This window comes from Neofelis nebulosa, chromosome 1, assembly GCF_028018385.1.
Source record: "Neofelis nebulosa isolate mNeoNeb1 chromosome 1, mNeoNeb1.pri, whole genome shotgun sequence".
NCBI classification, from domain to species: Eukaryota; Metazoa; Chordata; class Mammalia; order Carnivora; family Felidae; genus Neofelis; species Neofelis nebulosa.
In genome coordinates, this window is record NC_080782.1 from 14,060,845 (window position 1) to 14,083,300 (window position 22,456).

General features: G+C 46.5%; 1 protein-coding gene across 2 annotated transcripts in view; it reads left to right on the top strand.

Moving 5' to 3' along the window:
* The first annotated feature begins 8,855 nt into the window (after window positions 1-8,855).
* The window catches only part of BASP1 (brain abundant membrane attached signal protein 1), a 57,587-nt gene continuing 43,986 nt past the window's right edge, over window positions 8,856-22,456 (top strand). Inside the window, exon 1 of one of the 2 annotated variants that reach the window (XM_058716108.1) lies at window positions 8,856-8,964. The gene's annotated coding sequence lies outside the window, so the exon portion shown is untranslated. Of the gene's footprint in view, window positions 8,965-9,564; window positions 9,752-22,456 lie in introns of those variants that run through there. The other variant, XM_058716102.1, reaches the window with a different exon arrangement.

Sequence of the window (22,456 nt, forward strand, 5' to 3'; positions counted from 1 at the left end):
TTTGAGATGATTAGTTAATAACAACTTGAAGAAATACAGTATGAAACGCAGCTTGATGCTGTGGGGCATATTTAAAATTTTTTACATCGCTAGTTATATGTGTTTAGGCCAATCCGAGGACGGTTGTGTTGGTGTTTCTCCGCCCTCCGCTGGGTTCTGCCGCTGGTCCCATCCCGGAATTGGGGCCTGCACAGCTGGACATCGGGCCCACGCCCTTCCAACCTGCGTCTCCCACTATTTCCCCGGGGCCGTTTTTTAAAGCTTAGAGTCCATCCAGCTGGTTGATGGGGAACAGCTGCTCTCAGAAATCTCTTGGTTGCGCCTCCCACCCTCAGCACTTTTGGCCTCGGGGGCTTCTGGTTGACACTTTGCAGGCCCCTGAGCACATTCTAAGCAGCTGCCAACAAGATGTGGCATGTCCTCTGCCAGAATCCCAAGGCGCCCCCTTTGGCGGACATGGGAGACCCCTTTGCCTGGGTCAAAATGCAAGCTAAGTCTAAAAAAGGAAGATGAAACCTTAGAATATAAATATTTCTTGGTTGTATTTATTTATTTTATTTATTTTATTTTTTTTAACGTTTATTTATTTTTGAGACAGAGAGAGACAAAGCTTGAGCAGGGGAGGGGCAGAGAGAGAGAGAGAGAGAGGGAGACACAGAATCCGAAACAGGCTCCAGGCTCTGAGCGGTCAGCACAGAGCCCGATGCGGGGCTTGAACCCACAGACCGCGAGATCATGACCTGAGCTCAAACCAAGAGTATGACGCTTAGCTGACTGAGCCACCCAGGCGCCCCAGAATATAAGTATTTATTACTTTTCTGGCAATGCAATTCGGGAGAAGTCAATTTTGGCGCCACAGTGTGTGTTTAAAGTTCACACCAAAATGCAGAAGCAGCTAGCGAGAGGGGTGAAGAATTGCGTGATGGCTGTCCCCCAATCCCCTGGGACTCTAGGGTCTCCGTGTTCAAAACCTCTGCTTCAGACTCCCGGGGAGAGGTTGCCAGCAGAGTCTGGGGGAGGGGTGGCCGTGTGTTTTCAGTAGGCCTTCTCTCCCGGGGGACAGTCTACGCGGACCACGGAAAGGCGTCCAGCTGCTTCCCTCCTGGCGCCGCCCGCGCGGAAAAATCTCACCCTAGGCTCCAGCCCAAATGGTCTGCCTGCACCACCTTATTATTCCCTTCTCGTAAAATCGCTGTATAATTATAATAGCTTTCCAGATCTAGAAGTATGATATGAATTGTAAAACTCACGAGCTTCCTTTCCAGAGTTAGGATTTGATGGCTCGTGGCGTTTGCTGGTTGACGTCATAAATGACCTCATGAGAAAATGTCTGTGTTTCTAGTAAACGTCGTTATTGCAAAATTGTCCTTTACACAATCCACGAGCCTTTCCGTCGCGGGATACATCGATCCATTCCTCTGAAACGTTTGCTGGGAACATCTGTCGCTCCGCACACCCTGGAAACCTTTCCTTTATTAGAGGAGAGTTAATAGTTCATGGCGTCTTGACCTTCTTTTCTTGGCTGCCAGGAAGCTTCGAGCTAAGTTTCTCGTGCAAACAAAGCAACAGACCGTGTGCCACAGGTTTTCCCATTCCAGTGACGTGTGCCCTCCCATCCTGTTGACTCCTGTTTTTTATCCCTTCCTTGATGGCCCTCTTGGTGGCGCTATAAAATCAGCCCCTTTAGAACACATTTTTCTGAGTGTGTTTTATGAACTGCCTGAGGGATTTAAAGTCTCTTGTATAAAGAAGTTGTGGTTTGTATATGCAACGGAATACTACTTGGCGATGAGAAAGAATGCAATCTGGCCTTTTGTCGCCATGGGGATGGAACTGGAGAGTGTTATGCTAAGTGAAGTAAGTCAGCCAGAGAAAGACAGATACCATATGTTTTCACTCTTATGTGGATCCTGAGAAACTTAATGGAAGTCCACAGTGGAGGGGAAGGGGAAAACAAAAAGTTAGAGAGGAAGGGAGGCAAACCATAAAAGACTCTTAAACACTGAGAATAAACCGAGGATTGATGGGGGGGGGGGGGGGGATGGGAGGGAAGGGAAAGTGGGTGATGGGCATTGAGGAGGGCACCTGTTGGGATGAGCACTGGGTGTTGTCTGGAAACCAATTTGACAAGAAATTTCATATTAAAAATAATAATAAATAAATAAACAATAAAAAATAAAGCCTCTTGTATAAACTTCAGCACAACCCAGTGCAACTGGAAATATTTCCATTTCCCAGATGAAAAGACTAAGGCTAAAAGAGATGAAGATCTGTGCTAAAACCCAGAAAGCAGAGGCAGTTGGGACTTGAAACCATTAGTATCTAAAAATCAAGCTTGTCTGCAGAGCCACTAAGATGTGCTGCCCGCGCTAGTCCCGCAGAGTTCAACAGGTTTGAAGAGAACGTCGACGAATGGAACCAACTTTCCCATTAAAAAGTGACAAAGGGATGAACAGAAGACTTTTGTCAGTAGAATTGATATTAACCCTTTTTCATAGGAGACAGACTATGACATCAAGTGAAACCCATACAGTGAATCAGCACTGGGAAAAAAAAAAAAAAAAAAAAAAGTCTGATCCGGTCCGTAATTAAATATATGCAACTTAAAGACATTGGCACCTCTGAGAAGTTGTAGAATGTGTTGGGGTCAGATCTCTGGGGAAACGAGTTCTCTTAGTTTATTTTGTTTGCACTGATTTTGTTTAATCTCCTGGATGTGGAGGGCAAAACCATAAACAGCAGCATAGCAGTGATTGATGGATCCCATTTCTAGAAATGTAAATTGGGAAAATACTTCAAAATATGAGACCCATGTGTTGAAAGCTGTCACCGCAGCATTCTTGGGAATAAAAAACAGAAAGGAAGAGAACTGGTCTCCAGTAGAAGATATGATGCCTAAGGTGATTTCTGAATCCGCAGCAATGCTGTTGAGTAGAAAATCACTCAGATATACCAGGAAAGACATTTAGGAAAACACATTATATAGAAAACAGAGCTTTGCGTGTGATCATCGGTCCGTCAACTCCCAAAGTAAGTTAATACGTGGATGGCACAGTGGAGGCGAACTACAGGCGAACATCTTTCTACAATCACCTCAAAAGCTGGGGAGAGGGGTTTTTTGCCCTAGAGGTGAGCTGGGGTGAGGTCGCCCAGACACCTGGTCCAGCAGCTGAAAGCGGAGTGCCAGGGCTATTAAGAATGTGCCAGGGCACATGCTTCATGTCCATTAGGCCACCAATGTAAAGGTAAGAAACAGGAAGATTCAAGCAGCAGCAGTATGGGGTTAGAAAGCATACAGCAGGAAAGCTGATGGGAAGGCAGTCTCCAAGTGGTGATTTCTTAGCCCAGAACAGGTCTCTCGAGCACTGGTCAAAATTATATATTCTGAGTCCCAAAATAATGAGCGGTCATTGCAAAAATATTCATTCAACATAGAACTTGATAATATGGTGTCAGAGAGCCAAGCAGCCCCCCATCCCACCTCTGGAATGACACCAATTCCCGATGACAGCCACTGGTAACAGTCTGGGCTAAAACCCCGTGGACATTTCCCCATGTATTTATTTCTACCATAATGCACAACCCCACAGGTGCTAGTCAGCAACTTGCTTTGGCACCTGAGAAGTAGTTCTTGGCATCTTTCACACCCTTCCTTGTGTTCGGTTTTGATCAAATGAATATTTCGATTACAATGAAATTTCCTTTTTTGTTCCAAGTCCTTTTGGATGCTTTCATATGGGGACCATGATGCTTTGTGCCGAATACTCTGGCTCTGAAATCATTCTTTCTGACATGGAGCTGACCTTATCTGAGTAGGAGATTCCTGGGCTTGAGACACGGGAGGGTCGTGGCGTCTATTTGGGGGTCTTAGGGTGTGTATCCAAAGAGCAGAGTTGGCTAGATATTGGAATTTGGGCAGCATTTGTGCTTGGAGAGGCAGGGGAGGCAGCATCCCTTAATTAATTTATAACAAAAAAATTTTCCTCCTCTGCATTCTGTTTGGCAATTTACTGTTGCACTTAGCAATTTATTTTGGGCACCATTCCTGGCTTCGAAGTTAAAGCAAAAATATTTTAATTACCGGTAGGGGCTGATCTGAGAGTAAAGGCAGGTAGCAACAAGGAATGGGCGAGACTTCAAGCTCGTGTTATTTAACACCAGAACCTCTTCAGTCTCATTTATTCAAAAGTGGAGCCATGCGAATAATTGTTCTACGACATTCTTTATGTCATTTAAAAGCAACTTGTTCTTTGAAGGGTTTAACAGGCGATTTGGGCGGAAGGGCAGCCAAAGAATTAAGGACTGTTTTTCTAAGACTCGAGGTCCCTGTGTTTAATCCCAGGCCTCAAGGCTATAGGAACGGGTAGGCACCGGCTAGAAAAAGCCCTCGCTGGTGAGTGAGGCACACACCCTTTATCACTGGTTTGATGTATTTCCTTAATAGAAAATGCTGGTGAGTAGAAAAGTATTTGGGGGCCAATGTGGCGGGGGGGCGGGGAGGTGTGGAAATTACAGTGAAAGAAAGGGAGAAGGGAGTTGAAAAGGGGAACTGTTCAGGCAGAGTATGAGATTGTTTTTTGTTGTTGTTTTGCCCTGCTTTTTCTCCTGGGCAAACATGTTCCTAGTGTCTTGCCGAGGCCGGCTTGCTCCTTCCACTTGGAGTCCCATGCTTTGTTAGCACATCCAGGGTTGCTCAGGTTTCCCGGCTATCGTTTTACAGGACACAAAGAGGAAACTGAAATTGGGAAGTGAGGCTAAGCTGTTTCTCTTCCAGTTACTCGGCAGGTAATAACAGAGGGTGGAATTCAAAAATCCCTGATGTCAATCTTTGGCTCCGCTCTTGAAGTCACCGCTCAGACTCATGTCATAGTCAAGGAAGGGGGTCGGTGAAGGGCTCAGGGCCCCTGCTAAGAGCAGAATTTTACAGCTCCAGACCCATTGCCTGCGAGACACCCTGAACCACACACACGGCAAGAGGCAGTTCCCCTGGCAGCACGTGCTCTCAAAACAAATCTTTTCCGACTTCATGCGCTTTTACACCAAGGTTTCTCAACCTCATTATTATGGGCATTTTAGACTGGATAATTGCTGACTGCAGGGCTGTTCTGCCTGTGCTGCAGGATGGTTAGCAGCAATGCTCATTTTTACCCATTAGATGCCAGTAGCACTCCCTCCCCCCCCCCCCCCCCCCCCACTTCTATCTTCTTTCCCCAAATGCTTCTAGATGTTGCAGGCTGTGCTCTGGGAAGTCAAAGAGCACCTGCCTGAGAGCCACCGATTGAAACAAAGGAAGTCTTTTCACTTGGATCTGTGAATGCTGAGGTGGTGATAATCGCAGGCTGGGGGAAGTGAGGCAGGGAGAAAGACGATATAAATGTACCGATTTCAATATTTTCCTTTGATCGAAAATCATAACGACACTGGGGCGCCTGGGTGGCTCGGTCGGTTAAGCGTCCGACTCCAGCTCGGGTCACGATCTCACAGTTCGTGAGTTCGAGCTCCGCCTTCGGGCTCGGTGCTGACAGCTCGGAGCCTGGAGCCTGCTTCGGATTCTGTGTCTCCCTCTCTCTCTGCCCTCCCCGGCTTGTGCTCTCTCTCTGTCTCTCTCCCAAAAATAAATAAGCATTCATTTTTTTTTTTTAAGTCACAAATATACTTCAGGGTGGGGGGAAGCTGTAACACTTTCATATGTCATATGGGATCTGGCTCTGTCTGGCCTTTGGCCTGGAATTTGTAGATCAGGCCTTGTGAACACCTGCCACAATTCGGTTATCTGTTCAATAGCTTAATGAGTAGAGCTGAATTTATCAAATTCTCCACGTGGTTCTCCTCCAAGGCTCTGGGTTAACACGTGGCCTTGGACAGGAGCTAGCCAAAAAGATGTCAAGCAAAGGCGGCTGGTGTGACAGGCCTGGCTGTCAGCATGCTTTTGCTTCACTCATCTGGGTTCACATCGTATTTGGGATCTTAATCCTTTTTACTATTCCAGAGAAAAGGAAGGGGAAGCGAGGACGATGTCAGGCCTGGGGAGGTGGAGATTTGGGGGTCCAGGGCGAGGAGCTGTGGATGAGGTTTGGAGGTGAGATGAGGTCTGTATACTAATCCATCGGAGATGGCTCAATTGACACACTAGATACAGTTGAAAAAGCTGAGCTCGCATTGAGGCTCTTGGAAACGGACTAGTAATTTCGGTGGCAATGTGTCCATTACACTGCAAGCAATTCTTTGGTAAGTCTTTTAGGAAAAATCAGTTGTCGCTGAATAATTTATCTTTTGGATGAGTAATTTCATGATGCAGGCGATACTTCACTGAAGCAAATTATGCAGGCAATTGAAAACGACACTAGGATTCATTTTACAACCCCAGGAAGTTCAGCTTTGTTTATTAAAAAGATATTCACTCCATTTGGAGAGTAAAGCTGGTTTTCACGAGCGTAATGCTGGCAGGTAATTAAATTTGTCATAAAATGTGCTTTTAACATATGCCTCCAAATCCATTCGTTTATAATCGAAGCAGCGAGTGACATCCACAATAGTTTTCTAAACTCCAGAGCTTCCTGAAGTGTGTGTTTTGAAAACGTTTTCAAGTGAACGCACCCTAAAAATGTTAAGATGGGAGATGAACAACTAAAAATCAAACTAAAAACATCAACAAATTGGATTTAATGGAAGACAAAATTGAGGAGACCCAAAGTCTCATTGGCGTACGTTTTTGCCTCCTGTTTCTTTTTTTTTCTTTTAATGTTTATTTATTTATTTTGAGAGACAGCATGCACAAGGGGAGGAGGGACAGAGGGAGAGGGAGAGAGAATCCCAAGCAGGCTCTACTCGTCAGCACAGAGCCCGACTCGGGGCTCCATCCCATGTACAGTGAGATCATGACCTGAGCTTAATTCAAGAGTCAGATGCTTAACCCACTGAGCCACCCAGGTGCCCCTTTGCCTCCCATTTCTATGGCAACCTGTGATCTTTCCTCCAATCGCACCTTTGAAAGGCTTGTTTTTTCCCATCATGAAAATTTAGCTAGAAGCACTGACGGTAACAAATGTTATTTTCTGCGTTGTCTATTTTGGGAAAAATTGGAAAAAGAGAAAACAGAAAGAAGGTAACATTCAGAGGCCTCTCATGCAAACACAATAGGAACATATATTTACTAATTTTCAGATGACTTATTTACATGTCTGAAAGATCACAGAGTTAAAACTGAATGTTAATGAAATAACTATTCAGATGTCTTAACAAATACATTCAGCAAATGCCTTGAGTGTAAAATGCAAGTGCTCATCGGATTCGATAAAGTGAAAACTTAGAGGCTTGCTTAAGAGGACTTGAAATTCGATGGCCACACAGTTTCCAACCTGGAGTGACTTTTGCCTCCCAGGGGACGTTTGGAGACATCTGGAGACATTTTTGGTTGTCACAACTGATGGTATGTTGGTGGTGGTGGTAGAGGGTGTGTGTGTGTGTGTGTGTGTGTGTGTGTGTGTGTGCACTCACTACTGGTAACTAGTGGGTAGAGGCCAGCAATAATGCTAAACATCCAATAGAGCACAGGACAGCCCTGTCCCCCATCCAAAACAAAAAATTACCCATCTCAAACAGGAGGTTGAGAAACCCTGCATACGGCCTCATAGATGATGTTCTGGAATAAGGGGCATAGGTTGAACACACTCAATTATTGAACATAAATGTTCAAATATATAAAATGCTTTGGAGGCAACCCTAGTTGTAATCCGCTCCACCCCGTTCTTGAACTATAGTTACTTCTTTGCTATTTCACTTCAATGGCAAGGAAAAAAAAAGAAAAGAAAAGAAAAAAAGAAAAAGAAAAAAAAGGAAAGCAAGGAAAAAAAACCACTTAGAAACAAAATCGCCACTTTTTCTTACCGCCCTTTGGTTAAAATGCGAACATTTCCAGCTTGCACGCGTTTTATCTGTTGTGGCCGCGTATGAACCGTAACTACCTGTGCAGTACGGTTGTCTAGTGGTTACCTGCATAGCCTCCAGCGACCTATAGTATTGGGTTGATATTGACACCCTGCTTAATTTAAATATAGTTAAGTTCTAACAAGTTTTTTCCTTGTTACCCGGACTTACCTTTCCCCAGTTGAATGCAGATGCACTTGCCTTTGGCGTCCTCCCTTTGAAGATATGGTTGCATTTTGTCGCCTCGATTTTGGAGGACAACCCAACCCCCAAATCCAGGCGCGGGTCAGGAGGGCAGATCCACCTTCAAGGACAACTCCCAGCTCCATCCTTCGCTCTACCGGGAGGTGGGCAAACGTGAAAGCAATCCGAGCACAGCCAGAGGGCGCCAAAATGCCGCAAATAAAAGTTCCAAAGGTTCGGATGGTTGCGGGAAGGTAAAATTGGCTTTTGTCTAATGAAAGAGCTGCGGTTGTAAGCGTTGTCCCGTTATGTTTTGCATTTGCTTCTGGCCAACAGATAAGCAAGGTGGGCATACCTCCCCACGCTGGTGGTTATTTTATGTCCCGGTGTGAAAGTGGCGGTGCCTCAGGGCACCCCGACACGGCTTGGCCGTGGCTTTGACCTGTGCGCTTCTAGGCAGCACTGCACCGGTTGCCTCGGCTAACCCAGTCTTCCCGAGAACTGGTTGCCTCTTTTAAAGAACAGACATGAAACACCGACGGTTCCTTCCCTCGGGCTCTTGTCCTTTCTCCTTCCTCTCCCAAGTCCCGAGAGCACGGTCGCAGGGACGACGCTGCCCAACCCCCCCCCCCCCCCCCCCCCCAAGGCGGACCTCGGCGGCGTCTCTAGTCCCCAGCCGCGGAGCTCCGGGCTCAGCCCAGCGTGCGAAGGAGCCGCCTCACCCAGCGCGCCCGGTCCTCGGGGGGCGCCGCCCGGACTTGCCTGCCGTTGGCAGCCTCCCTCAACCCCGAGGACCTCTGTCTCGATGGGCTGAGGGGGTTCGGCAGGTCACCCCCAACCTCACTGCCCGTCCAGGTATCGGAATCCCAGGCGGACGTCGCGCGCGAGCGGGATTGGGGTGCTGAGAAGGGTAGCAGGTGGCAGGGGGCGTCATTCACCACCGCCACGCAGCCCCTGAAGTCTGAGCGAGAGCCCGAGCACTTCCTATCCACCCATTCCAAAGGACTGAGAGAGACAGAGAGAGAGAAAAGAGGAGAAGAGAGAGAGAGGTGCCCGCAGACAGCCCCGGCGCGGCGGGGGAGGGGAGGCGGCGCGGGGTGTGGTAGTTGGGGGGGGGGGCGCGGCAAAGGAGAGGAGGGTAGGGTAGGGTGAGGGAGGTGGGGAGGGAGTGGGAAGCCCGCGTGCAGGGCAGATGGAGACTGGCAGGAGGGACAGCGGGATGGAGGGGAGGAGAAGGGGAAAGGGGACCACCGGGACGCGGGGAGGGGACGGGGTGGAGGGGAGGTGAGGGGAGGCGGGCGGGGCCCGGGATGGAGGGGAAGGGAGGGGAGGGAGGCGGGCGGGGTACGCGGGAGGAGGGAGGCTGGGCGGGCGGACGCGCCGGGGGAGGGCGCTGGGCAGGAAGGGGAGGGGGAGCGCGAGCGCGAGAAATGCAGAGGCTGCAGCGGCGGCGGCGGCGGCAGTAGCGGCAGCGGCGACGGCGGCGGCGGCAGCGCTCCAACTCGCTCCTCGCTCCGGGCTCCGCCGTCGAGCCGGGGAGAGAGCCTCCGCCAGCGGCCAGGCACCGGCCGGACGACGCCTGCGACCCGGGCCCCTCGGCGGCACCGCGCTCACCCAGGGCCGGCACAGGCACCCAGAGCCGGTAAGGAGGCGCGCCCCGGCGGCCCCGCCGCCCCCGCGGACCCGGGGCGCCGGCAGCCCGGGGGCCTCCGTTCGCCCCCGCCCCACCTCGAGGCCCTTTGTTCTCTCGGCGCCGCGGCCGGGGGCGTGGGGCGCCGCGGGCCTCGTTAGACGGCGCCCAACGCGGGGGACCCTCCGCGAGGCTCCCGTCGCACTTCGGGGCTGTGGGGTGATGGGGGGGCCCCCCGAAGTGGGTGGCTTCAGCCTCTCGCGGGGTGGGAAGGTGCGGGGGTGGCGAGTCTGGTAGACGGGAGATGCGGGGTGGGTAGCGAGCGGGAGCCAGCTGCTCGTGAAGGAGGAAATTGCCTAATGGGAAACCCTCTCAACGCACCGAGTCCCGAGGAGACGGTTTTGTGGGGCGGAAGGGAGCGTATCTGTCATCGGAACCAGTCGCAGCCCGGGAGGGAGCGCTGGGAGAGAGGGGCGCAGCAGCGAAAGATGGAGGGTGGGGGTGGGGTGGGGCGGGAGTAGGGGGAGAAAGAACACGGGGATCTGGTGTGATCCCAAGGAAGGAGGTGGCTCTTTGGTTCAGCAAATGGGTTTCCTTGACCCCGGGGGACTCCTGAATCCTGGCCTGCGGTGGCCAAGGAATGCGAGGTTCACACGACAACGTGCCCGCCGAAGCACCTCTGAGCGGATCAAAGCCCCCCCCCCCCCCCCCCCCCGCCTCGGACGTGGCCGAACTGCCTTCCCGTTAACCTGTGGGCCATCTCGGAGCATTTTACATTTTTGCGAGGCTTCGGTGCAGAGATGCCCGGGGCGCCTCGCCTCCACCCTCGCGGCCCGGGCCGGGAGAGTGTGAGCGCGGACCTGACAGCGCGCGGTCCCGCCACGGCCCGGCTCCGCTGTGAGCCGAGGTTTGGGGTTCAGCAGGTCTTGCCGAAAGCGCTAACGCTGAAACCCGACGCCCGGTTCCTGTCTCCGTCCCCACGCCCCCCCCTCCCCCTCCCCCGACAAATAAAAAAAAAATTGCGGAGTCCCTGGATGCGACCGCACACACAGCGCGCGGCTACAAACCGCATTCTTTCATGAATATTCATCGAATGCTCGGCTGAGCTCCTTATCTGCTTCCCCAGAGACATTTCCGCCTTGAAACGAACTCCTTGGACAGCCTGTGCCTGTGTAATTTTCACCCTGCTGAAATCAGCACAGCGCTCAGGGGTGCAATTTTAGTGCCTTTGAACGGGGTTGACACACCTCGATCTCCCTCGAGGCCACTACCTCGCGGGTTAAAATCCAACAGTAGCATCGAGGTGGTCGTTTTGCTGTAGGGGTGTGGATCGGCCTCCCCGGGATTCCAGCCAGGGCTAGCAGATCCTTGGTACTGCGGACAAAATGAATGAATCGGGACTGTAATTACCTATTCCTTTGTCTTGGCCTCGCGCATGCGCCGGAGAGCAGGGTGTGGAGGGCCCCGGCAGCCCCATCTGATCTCTCCATCACCCACCCACCCACTGCCTTCCGAAGCCGAGGAACAAAGGCGTTTGCCCTAAATGTTGCGTGAAATCCTTAGACCCAAACGACAGTTTTTCTTTTATCCCCTCTGTGTGTATGTTTCTTCTTTTCCAGGTTATCTTTCATCTTGTGCTTTCTTAGCGATCTCAGTTGACGAAAAGTAAAGATTATCCTTGGTGATGAGAGCAAACTGTGGATTAAATATTTTAATGACCGAATACTGCTCTTTTCCTTTCTAGTACTGTCCATTGTTCTCTTTTCTGCAACATATTGCACCGCAGTGATGGTGGCCCTCGATTTGCATCAATTAACCGTTTGACAGATTTTTGCTGCTGGTCCTTTGATTAAGGGACATTGGCCTCAAAACTAACAGTGGCTATCTGCCCCTAGTGTCACTACTTGGGAGAAATTAAGACATTCTGGCGTTTATAGGAACAAGATGGCCTACAAAACCCAAGGCAGAGAAAATGGTTACCTTGTCAGAATCCTAACCCTGTGTTTTCTCTTGATTCCTGCCTCATTGTTTTACTAGGGACCCCAAAAGGCCAACCCCACAGAGATGCAGATCACTGATAGGGCAGGAAGAAGGAAGAAGGCTACTGGGGCTGCAGGGGTGAAGATGGTCGATTGAATTCATAACGCTTCCTTTTTTTTTTTTTTTTTTTTTTTGGTCAATTTCCAGCAGAAGCCATGATACATATACCTTAGGTGCTGATTTTCTTAACGATGATGTAATAACCAGATTATGGTTATTTAGATTTCTTTTTGGGCTTCTTTATTCTACCATCCAAAAAGTGACTTATGGATGTAAAATAGATAAATACTGTATTTTTGCAATAGCCCGTTATACTTAAAAGAATTTATGTTTAGGTATTCATAGTACACCCTGATAGGACAGCATGTGGCAGGAAAATGGAAGTCTTCTCTTTTGTTCCTTTTAATAAAAGGATATTGATATTGACCACGTTTAATAGATGAGGGTGTGTGCTTGATAGGCCTGGTACTCTGTCTCTAGTCTTTAGTATTGAGCGGCTTATTATGGTTTAGAGGGCTATCTTTTTTTTTTTTTTTTCCTTTTCTTTTTTCCTTAAGGCTATGTTTTTGAGGGAGAGGTGAGTTAGAATATAGATGGGATTTGATAGCAAGTGTATTCCAGTATGCCCCCAATTCAGTGAGTCATAGGTTTTTCAGCGAGATCATTTTTAAGCTGAATTTGAAAAAATAATCAGTTACCTTATTCTTTTATCCGGCTAGTTTTTTTGGCAGTCCTTAGCAGGTGGAGAAAAGGAGCTAATGGGCCTTTGGACAAAATGCGCCAACAATAACCATATCAGACAGTGTCATTTTTGTCTTTAACTTTGCTCATCCTCTCATTATGCATGCTGGGGAGAACCTTCTCTCCTGCTGGGTCACCCTAATTTGAATGTCCACTGTGAGAGCCCTGAGGGCTTCCACTCTGTCCTTGGAGGCATCTTTCTAATCTTACAGGATTTACCAGAACAAACCATGTTATAGTCTAAGATGTGATGTGTTTGTTCTCTTTGGCTTTTGTGTTTTTGAAAACAAATTCACACTAAGAACAATTTAAAAACCATTTTTATTCCACGGTCACGATAAGTAGAGTATGAAAAACTTACTACGTTTGGGGGAGATTTGGTCACTGTAAAATGGATGCCTGTGTTATTCACTGTCGTTTTGCAAAAACTTGCAAAATCCAAACCTAATTTTTAAAGCAGTTGAGGTGTCCGGTATATGCACATGTGTATACGCATATACACACACATACACATATACACATATGTATATATATGTACACGTGCTATAAAATAAAATCTTATTAATGATATGAAACTAAACTAGTTTAGTTATTGTACAGTGCTTCATACTGACGTTTGGAAAATGATCCATTTTTGGTCTTTCTAAATACGTAGGTAAAAGGGGGAGCCTAGCTAGTGTCCGAAGAAGCCCATTCCCAGTGCCTAGCAGGGTAAAACTAATGGATTGCATTGAACATCTTAAATTGAGATGTTCATTTACAGGCTTAAGAACTCACATGGAGCGTTAGTGAACGTTAAAAGTTGTAATAAACAATACTTACTAAATAAAGGATTTGTAAACTTGTTCTGTCTTCTTTTTTTGATCTCTTGTACAATTTGGTTTTGAAAAATATCCCCCAAAGGCCTGTCAACTCTTGTGTGTCAGAAGTAATTGCTTTTGGTGTCTGATTCTGTTGAAAGAAATGCTCTGATTCGCTTGGGCCTTCCTCTTTCTTCCATGTAGTTGACCTGCTCATTTTACACTTTCTTTATCAAAAGGTTAACATCTTCTTCATGATCGTTTTAGCTGGTGAACTGGAAGCCAGGTAACTGCTAAGGGAAAACTGAGTATATAGACAAGTTGAAGTTCTTGGGAAATTGGGTGCAGAATCTCTCATCTCATCAAGTTTTCTCGACTCAACTGGATCCTTTCCATTTATCCCAGTTCTTTAGATAACCCCATACAACATGAACTTTACTCTTTGGCTTAATTATGGTAGATACATAATCAGGAGATAGCTTTGAGGTTGTGAATAGTCAGAATTGTTATTTATTTATTTATTTATTTATTTATTTATTAAGAGAAAATAGTGCATTTTGGGGAGGCTTCCTAAGACACAGCGGAAAGTAACTGGGTTTGAAAAATCTCTAGACACTGGTTAAACCACTGTGGGCAAATTATTCAAGCCTCTCTGAATTTCACTTTCTTCAATTGTAAAATTGGGATAATAATTCTTATTTTTCTTGCCATAATAAGGACCACACGTAAGTCTAAAAAGCGCACAGGCATGGTGGCTGGCTCTTTGTGGCTTCTTGACCTCTCAGTCTGCAGTTTCAACACAGTCCATGTGATTGACATCCCTAATTAATTTCTGTATATTGAACTGTATTTTTGTTCCATGCTGATTAATCAAGACCTGAGGGGTTCAGTGTATTCAGTTAGAAATTGGATATTTCAATTTCAAAGTTGCTCAAATATCATAATTCCCAACTACTGTCTTCATACATATACATATTTGAGATTTAATGAGACCCTGGGAATTTGCCCCAAAGTGGATTGAATTAAGCCAGGGTAGCCATGCTCATTGAATTTCCCATGGCTGCTTATATAACTCAAGAGGTGGCATTTAAATTCTTTTGAGAAAATACAGGGGTAGTTCTAAAACCACAGAAGCTCCCAGCCAGCCAAAGGAAGGTTTTTCCTAAATACCATTCCCTACACCACTATTAAAGACAGACATCTAGGTAAATGTCCTATGAGAAAATTGTCCAGCGAACCGTATCAAGAGTAAGAGGTGACCACATAGAATCAAATTCTTACCAGGATACAGTTAAAGTGTAAATATGAGAAGACACAAGCCTTGACATTGATTAAACCGCATTCTGTCTTTCCCTCTGGAAGTCGGGAATGGGGTGGCATGGACACAGAGACTCATAGTGCCTTTTCCTTCTTCTGCAACCTGAGAACTTAAATAGCTTTAAAAATCAGGCTTTCCAAAGGCAGTAGAGAGTTTTTTGACTTGCCAAGGCCGTTGGTGAGGGGAGGTTTGCAAGTGGGCAGGTTTCAAAGTCTAGGAATAAATTCCTGAAAGCTTTAGAGATTTAGAAATAGAAACCATCTGCAAGCACAAACAGGGGCCCAGGGCATAAGGAAACCTCTCAAGATAATAGAGAAAAATGGTGTTTAGTGGGGCAGGCAAAGCATTTACACAATATTTCCTTCTTATCACTTAAACATTTTGTGAACTTGTTTCTGAATTGACTTTTCCCCTTCATTTTAGAAAGGACTGGGTTTCACTGGTGTGTTTTTTAAACTTCTCTTTGAAATAAATAGATTTCAGTCATTGTTTGTACCTTGTGTAGGGACTATGGTGTTTAGAAAAGCATGATTTGGAGGGCTAGGTGTGGTAGATTTGGACTTCGGGGCCAGATTCCCTGGCTGAAGAATCTTGCCTCAACCGTTTTACGAGCTGTGTGGCCTTTGGCAAATTGCTTCACTTCTGTGCCTCAATCTCTAAAGTGGGGATTACAATCTAGAGTTTTTGTAAGGATTAAGTGAAATTGTCAGACACTTACAACACGGCCTCACATATTCTGCATGTCTTTTTTAAAAATCCGTTTTATTTATTTATTTAGATAGCACGAGTGGGGGAGGAAGGCAGTGAGAGAGAGAGAGAGAGAGAGAGAGAGAGAGAGAGAGAGAATCTCACGCAGGCTCCACACTGTCATTGCATAGCCCCAGCGTGGCTCGAACTCAGGAACTGTGAGGTCATGACCTGAGCTGAAATCAAGAGTCGGGCACTTAACCAACTCAGCCACCGAGGCGCTTCTGCAAGTCTTTGTAAAGCACATTCACCATAAAGTGGTGAAAGAACCAGGTTTCTTTACTTCATGCCCTGTGTTAGCGACTTACACGCTTGTTTCAAAGAGGCCATCATCGCAAAACAAGTTGACGGTGGCGCCTTGGACAGGAGTTGGTAGAACACAGAAATACGTGGTTTAGAAACATCCTCCAGGTTGGGGCGCCCGGGTGGCTCAGTCGGTTAAGCGTCCGACTTCGGCTCAGGTCACGATCTCGCGGTCCACGAGTTCGAGCCCCGCGTCGGGCTCTGGGCTGATGGCTCAGCCTGGAGCCTCCTTCTTATTCTGTGTTTCCCTCTCTCTCTGCCCCTCCCCTGTTCATGCTGTGTCTCTCTCTGTCTCAAATATAAATAAACGTTAAAAAAAAAAAAAAAAAAAAGAAACATCCTCCAGGTATAGCTATGATACCTTGAGCATGTTGCCAGGACACTTAACTGGTTTCAAAAGCCCAGAGTGGGTAAATCAACACAACCCCCAGCCTCCACAACTGGTATTAAAATGGGGGGGGGGGGGGGGGGGAAAGAAAGTCCTTGGGATTTCAGAGACCTTCAGAGAAAGGCTTACTGTTTTGATATGTTCAGATCAGGGCAAAACTATCACCTGGGGAATAGACATAATTCATTCAGATTCCTGAAGGCACGCGGTTTTGTTGTGTCCTGAATCAAGACGCCTTCGTTTGCAGTTGAAAGGAGCGTCTTAATCATTGGTACTAAGATTAGTATACACCAATCTCGATATTTAAAATTCTAAGGTATACACTTAACCACATCCCCACCACCCCGTTGCCAGGAGTAAAACCGAAGCTTCAATTATGCGGGACTGTAAAGGTATTGTTACCTGTTGACCAAATTATGTAATTATCCCCATAGACACCTTAGTCAGCCTGGCTTCTTAAAAACAAAAAAGGAAGTTCTTTGGAGTTTCAGATATTTGGGTTTGATGGGTCGGTCCTAGATTCAGTTTGAACCTTTTAGGCATTTAATTCAGAGATCTGCCCAAGGTGATTTGTGTTTTACCTTCTGGAGACTGAGTTTTGCTGTTGGGTGAAGGTAAAGTCATTTCCATTTTGGTTAAATCCTTTTCTAAATAGCTTTTTTTTTTTTTTTTTAACAGCTTTTTGAATCTTACAGATTTAGGAGGGAAATTATATTTTACTTTACCAAGAGGTTTTGGATATGGGTGTTGTAGCTTTTGAAAACTTGCCTCTGTGAAGGCTTGTTTTGATTTGTTTTGGTTTAATTTAGAGACGCTACAGGATGAGATTGGACATTTGTGAATATTTCTTGTACATCCTATACTCTAACTGAATTTTATCCCCTCAGACAAATTGTAGGATGCATTTTGCCTATGAATAAACGAAAAATGGAGGGTTGAATAATACACATAAGATTGCAGAGCTAGGGACACCTGGGTGGCTCAGTCGGTTGAACAGCCGTTTTTTGGTGCCGGTCCTATGTCACAGTTCATGAGTTCGAGCCCTGAATGGGGCTCTCTGCTGTCAGTGCAGGGCCCGCTTCAGATCCTCTGTCCCCCTCTCTCCCCTCTCTCCCACTCATGCTCTCTCTCAAAAATAAATAAACATTAAAAAAGAAAAAAGATTATAGAGCTAATAGGAAGTCCTATATTCCAAATCCACGTCTGATGACCCTGTTCTGCTGTCCAGCACTACACTGTATTTCCCATAAGCCTTGGCCATTTTATCTTATGTCCAATGGACATGGGATAACATGGGTAGCCTTCTAACATTAATATCTTCAGTGTTCATATAGAGAGAGTTGTACTAAGTTCTTTAATGATAAGATGTTTATCATAGAGATACAATGTGGAATAAATGTTTTAATCAGTAATACCTTAAGCAATCTGTAGATTAGAAGTGCTTCTTATCCTAGTGAATATGGACTGATATCCTCAAGCCATCCTTTTCCAGGGGGTGGGGAAGGGGGAGGAGGGGGAGGGGGATGGCAACTGCCCCTAATGAGGGCTCTAAATGAATGTGGCTTTGGTTGGCCCCTTCACTTTCCTCAATGCCCTTCACAAGTGAAAGTAATCACTCAGATGCCTTGCCTGTAATCCTACCTTCGTGGTACTAATCAGCGATGCTACTCGACCCCCTTCCTGCTGTGTTGTCGGTTGCCTGATTAGAGACAAACTCAAGTCCTAATGTTGCCAACCCATTTTCATTCTGCCTCCAGGCAGGATTCATTTACAGAAAATTGGTGGCTGCTTTTAAATACCATCCTGACCACAACCTCAGTCTTCTGTAAATAACTTGTGTCATTCCAACAGAAGGTTTGAAAGCTCATGACCAAACACACTTATTTTGGAACTCGAGAGGATCTTAGAAAAGTCAGTGGCTTACTCAAGGTCTCATGAGCTGGTTAGTGGCCGAGTGGAAAACCAGGTTATTTCCCAATAAAGCCTCACTCCTGCCGCCTCTCCCTTATGTGGAATTGAGTCAAACTCTTACTCAATGTCTGCAACTTAAATTCCTGCCATGCTTTTAACCTGGTACCATTTTGTGAAAATGTGCTCTGCATCCTGTATGTCTCTCGCTGCTGCCCTCTCTCCCCTCCTCTGCAGAAGGAACCTCTTCCGCCTTCGACAGACCACGCGAGCCCCTTGTCTTCAGGTACCACCTGCTTTCTCCACGTGCCATCTTTCCCCCTCAACTTCTCTCTCTTCTTGCATTATGGGACGTGACTTCCTTCACATGCCAAAGCATTTATGGCATGCATTAAAATAACTTTACTCATAAAATGAAATGTTGGTGTCGTATCTGCGTTTTCCTCCTGAAATGAGCAGTGGTGCAGGGTTGGGGGTATTTTGTTTCCTTTGAGGAGAAAGCCAGTTGGCTCTGCACTAATTTGGGGGCTGCAGAGTGAGTGGAACAGTCAAGCATTGTGCACTAGGAAGACTCACTCAGGAGTCTCTTGGAAGCTCCAGTGAGCAGTGCTGTGGAGAACGGATGGACAGCAGCCTTCATGCTGATTACTAGTGTTATCTGGCTTATTGGTTTGAGAGCTGCATAAAGCAGGAGGTTTCATCTTTTTTCTTTAGAATCACCATTAACAGTGTTTGGGCCGATTTAGAGGATTTCAAAGCGCGGCAAGTTTCTGCAGCAGTCATTGAAAGTGGAATGTAATTAAGTACTGAGGTTGTGAAAACACTTTGGCCAGACTTGAAAACTTATTTGAGCAGTGTAAATGGTGTATGTGCATTTGCACGCGGAGAAACGAGTAAGCTTAGTTTTGGTGAGATACGGTTTTCATTTCATATTTAAAATGATCTATTTGGACATTTCAGTAAGTGGAGAATGAGCCTGATGAGTTTATATTTCTCCAGGGAAGCCTGCAGTAAATAAGTGACTTCACAGTTTTTAGACGGCTTTTAATTCTTACAGTTCTGTAGGTCAGAAACCTGGTCCTCAAATAAATCCAAATTAAAATTTCTTCTTGAAGGTTATGAAGAGATAGATGGTAGAGAACAGCCTTTCCTGGTTGAGCTTTCTAAATTACAAGTTTCCTGGATTGCTTGGCAAAGTGATTTTGATTACCTGTTGACAGGTCTTTAAGCCACCATTACCACAGAGACTAATTCAACAGCCAAGTTAAGCAGTAACAAATCTAATTGGGGGAAATAATGTATCAAAAAGGAAAGCAACAGCAACCAGGTAGCAACTGTAAGAACATCACTGTTTCTTAAGGATGTTTAGAAGAAAGGTCTTGTGTCTTTGTACTGTCATAAGCTTCTCTGAGCTTGTCCTGAAAACAGTAGGGGCTGGAGGAATGTTTGCTGTCTTTGACCTTTACCTATGTTCTCAGCTGTGTCAGTACAGATTAACAGCGTCTGTATTTGTCTCAGGCATATTTGAGATGATTATGGGAAAGAACAATCTAGAGAAATCCATGATCTGTAGGTGGGAAAGGGGGAGATCACTTTCTTTCCTCCTTTATCCTGCATTTATTTCATCAGGAAGGTAGGATAAGGTGACGGGACCACTTGGGAATTTACTGAAGACATAATATGGTTAAGTAAGGTGGTCTGGAATCTCTGAATGACTCATTTTCCTAAGGAAAAAAAGAAAGAATCTCAGCAGTTGGTGGTGACAATAGCTCCTGGGGCTTCTCGTGATCACCTAACCTCAGTGAATAACACCCTGTTGACTGGAGGTTTACTGTAGCACCCAGGGTTTCCTCAGTAACCCTGGTGATCTTTTGTTGAGACTTCAAGACGTGAATTCCCAGGGCTCACCCAACTGGACTTTGGAAACCTCGTTCTAGAATTTCCAGTGTTTGGTTTTCAGACAAATAGTAACAGGTGTTTGTAGCAATATTCGCCACCAGGTTGTTAATACGTGATTAGGAATGGTTTCCCAGGTGTGTGTTTCTTCCCAGGTGTGTGTTTCTTCATGTGACTCACATCTGAATGTTCCTCTTCTCCCTCATCCAATCCAATGGCTGACTAATGAACGGAAAGTCTCACTGAAGGTCTCATGGGTGCAAGAGTCAAAAACCTGGCTCGCTCCATTCCCTTTCACCCTTTTGATTCTAACTAGTTTTGTTTCTATCAGGCAGAGAGCTTAGGTTTGATTTCATCTGTCCTAAAGTCTCCTGGGTGGGTGGTCATCTTAGGAGACCCCAACTGGCCACCACGAAGAGAGAAGTAACTATACAGTGGAACTATAACCCATGATTTCACTAAGGTAAGAGTGGTAGTTTTAAGTGGAATAAACTCAGTGGGAAAAGAGTTCTCTTGAATATTGCTAAGATCTTACATTCAACTTTCTACTAATTCTGGGTGCAGGGGATGTAACAAAAGGTGATTTTTTTTTTAAAAAAAGTGTATCTAAATGTCAGTAGGCTTCACATTGCACCCCCCCCCCCCCCCGCCAGTCACCGAAACAACCCTGTTGATGAGCCCTTCCTGCTTACAAGCTATCACTTTGGTGCGCTTTGAGCTTTAGTGCAGCGAATAGTAACACAGTCTCTGACTGTATCCTTGCTTCCAGCAACAAATACTACAACAGGGTTAAGGAGAACAGGTAATCGTTCAAGGGAGCGGTTGGCAAATCAGGACAAATGGACTCGTGCCTCCCCTTTAACTTGCCTTCTTCAGTCCAGGAGCTACTATTTGCAGTCCCCTTGCCTGTATTGATCCCCATTGGCTGGGCTTTCTGCCTAGTGAGGTAGCCAAGAATCTCAGATAAAGGGCAAAGGAGTCCAGAATGATGTAATATTGCAAAAAAATGTTGCTGCTGTTTCTAAGGGGAGTCAAAAAAGCTCAAGCCAGTTTTGAGCAGGGCATGATTCCTATTGGAAGAGGGTGTAACCTGGGGGAGATAGATCTGTAAAACCCAACCCAAACCCTTAGGGCATTTAGACAGTGTTCGCATCAGCTGCACGGAGCGTGGCAAACCCAGCAGGCCCTGGCATGTTAGCCACTGTTTGCATAGTTTACCCGGCAGAGAAATGACCCAACTGCTGACACAAATGTTTTAGAACACCGGAAGGCACAGTGGCTAGTGCGAGGTTTAATTGGCATTTGCATCTAAATCTGATTCTGAGAACATATTGAACTATCTCCCTACCTAATTAAACAGTCCAATCTTGAGGGCGTGGGGGTGGCACTTGTGGGCAGTGGCGTTAACTTGTTAAATCTTGAAGTTTGTAAAATGCTTCCGAAAAGGAGGCGATGACTGTACTTGGAGTTTCTGTACGGTCGTTTGGCAGCCATGTTTCTGGTTGGAGAGAGGGGAACACCACTCCTTTCTGTTTCTGGGAGTGTCTGGATTCCCCTTGTACAAAAAGTACACGAAACTGTCTTGTAGGTCAACGGTCAGTGACCTCTTGTCCTTGAGCCCCGCTGCTTCCTCCTAGTGTTGGGGGGAGGGCAATAGTGCATGAGAGGAGGAAGAGAAGGGACAGGACAGGTGGGGAAACAAATATGTAGTAATAGGAGCGGTGGAAGACACCAATGCCTTGTTCCTGTCTTGGTCTGCTCGGGCTGCCATTACACAATACCGCGGACTCCATGGCTTTAACAACAGAAATTGATTTTCTCGTAACTATGGAGGCTCGAAGGATAAGACCAACTATGGAGGCTCGAAGGCATGTTTGGTTACTTCTGAAGTCTCTCCTTGGCTTGCAGATAGCCAGCCACCTTCTTGCTGTGTCCTCATGTGGTCTCGTATCTGTGCACACAGCCATCCCTGACGTCTCTTCCTGATCTGTAAGCACAAGGTCCACCCTAATGGCCTCATTTTCATATAATGACCCCTTTAAGGGCCCCGTCTCCGAACATAGTCACATTTTCAGGTACTGGAGGTCAGGGCTTCAACGTGTGCATTTTGTGGGAACACAACTCATCCCCTAACAACAACTCATGCTTGATGTTAGGAAAGGTGGTTTATAGTGAGGAACTTTGGAAAGTCCTGGGCGAAAAGGTTTTTCACTTGTCCCTGCCCCCAAGAAGAGAGTGGAGAGAATCAATGGTTCTTGAGCCCCTGGCTTGGTCCCCACCAATCCACGTGGGGCAAACATAAGTGCCTCCATTTGATATGAGATGCAGAGAAGTTAATTCCCCCAAGATTCACATCACTGGAAACGATCAAGCCTGGTATGAGATTCAGAGTCAGGTTTCTGTGGCTCCCTTGTACGGGGGATGGCCAAGAGTGCGTGCAGGTACTGTTCCCTCTGTTGTACTTATGACGGACACGGGTACGAGAGGCCTTGGAATCCCTCTCAACACAGTCTCTAGGCAGTTGCCGTTCACCAGTAAGCATCAATACGTGGTGAAGCCCGGTTTTCATTCTAGCA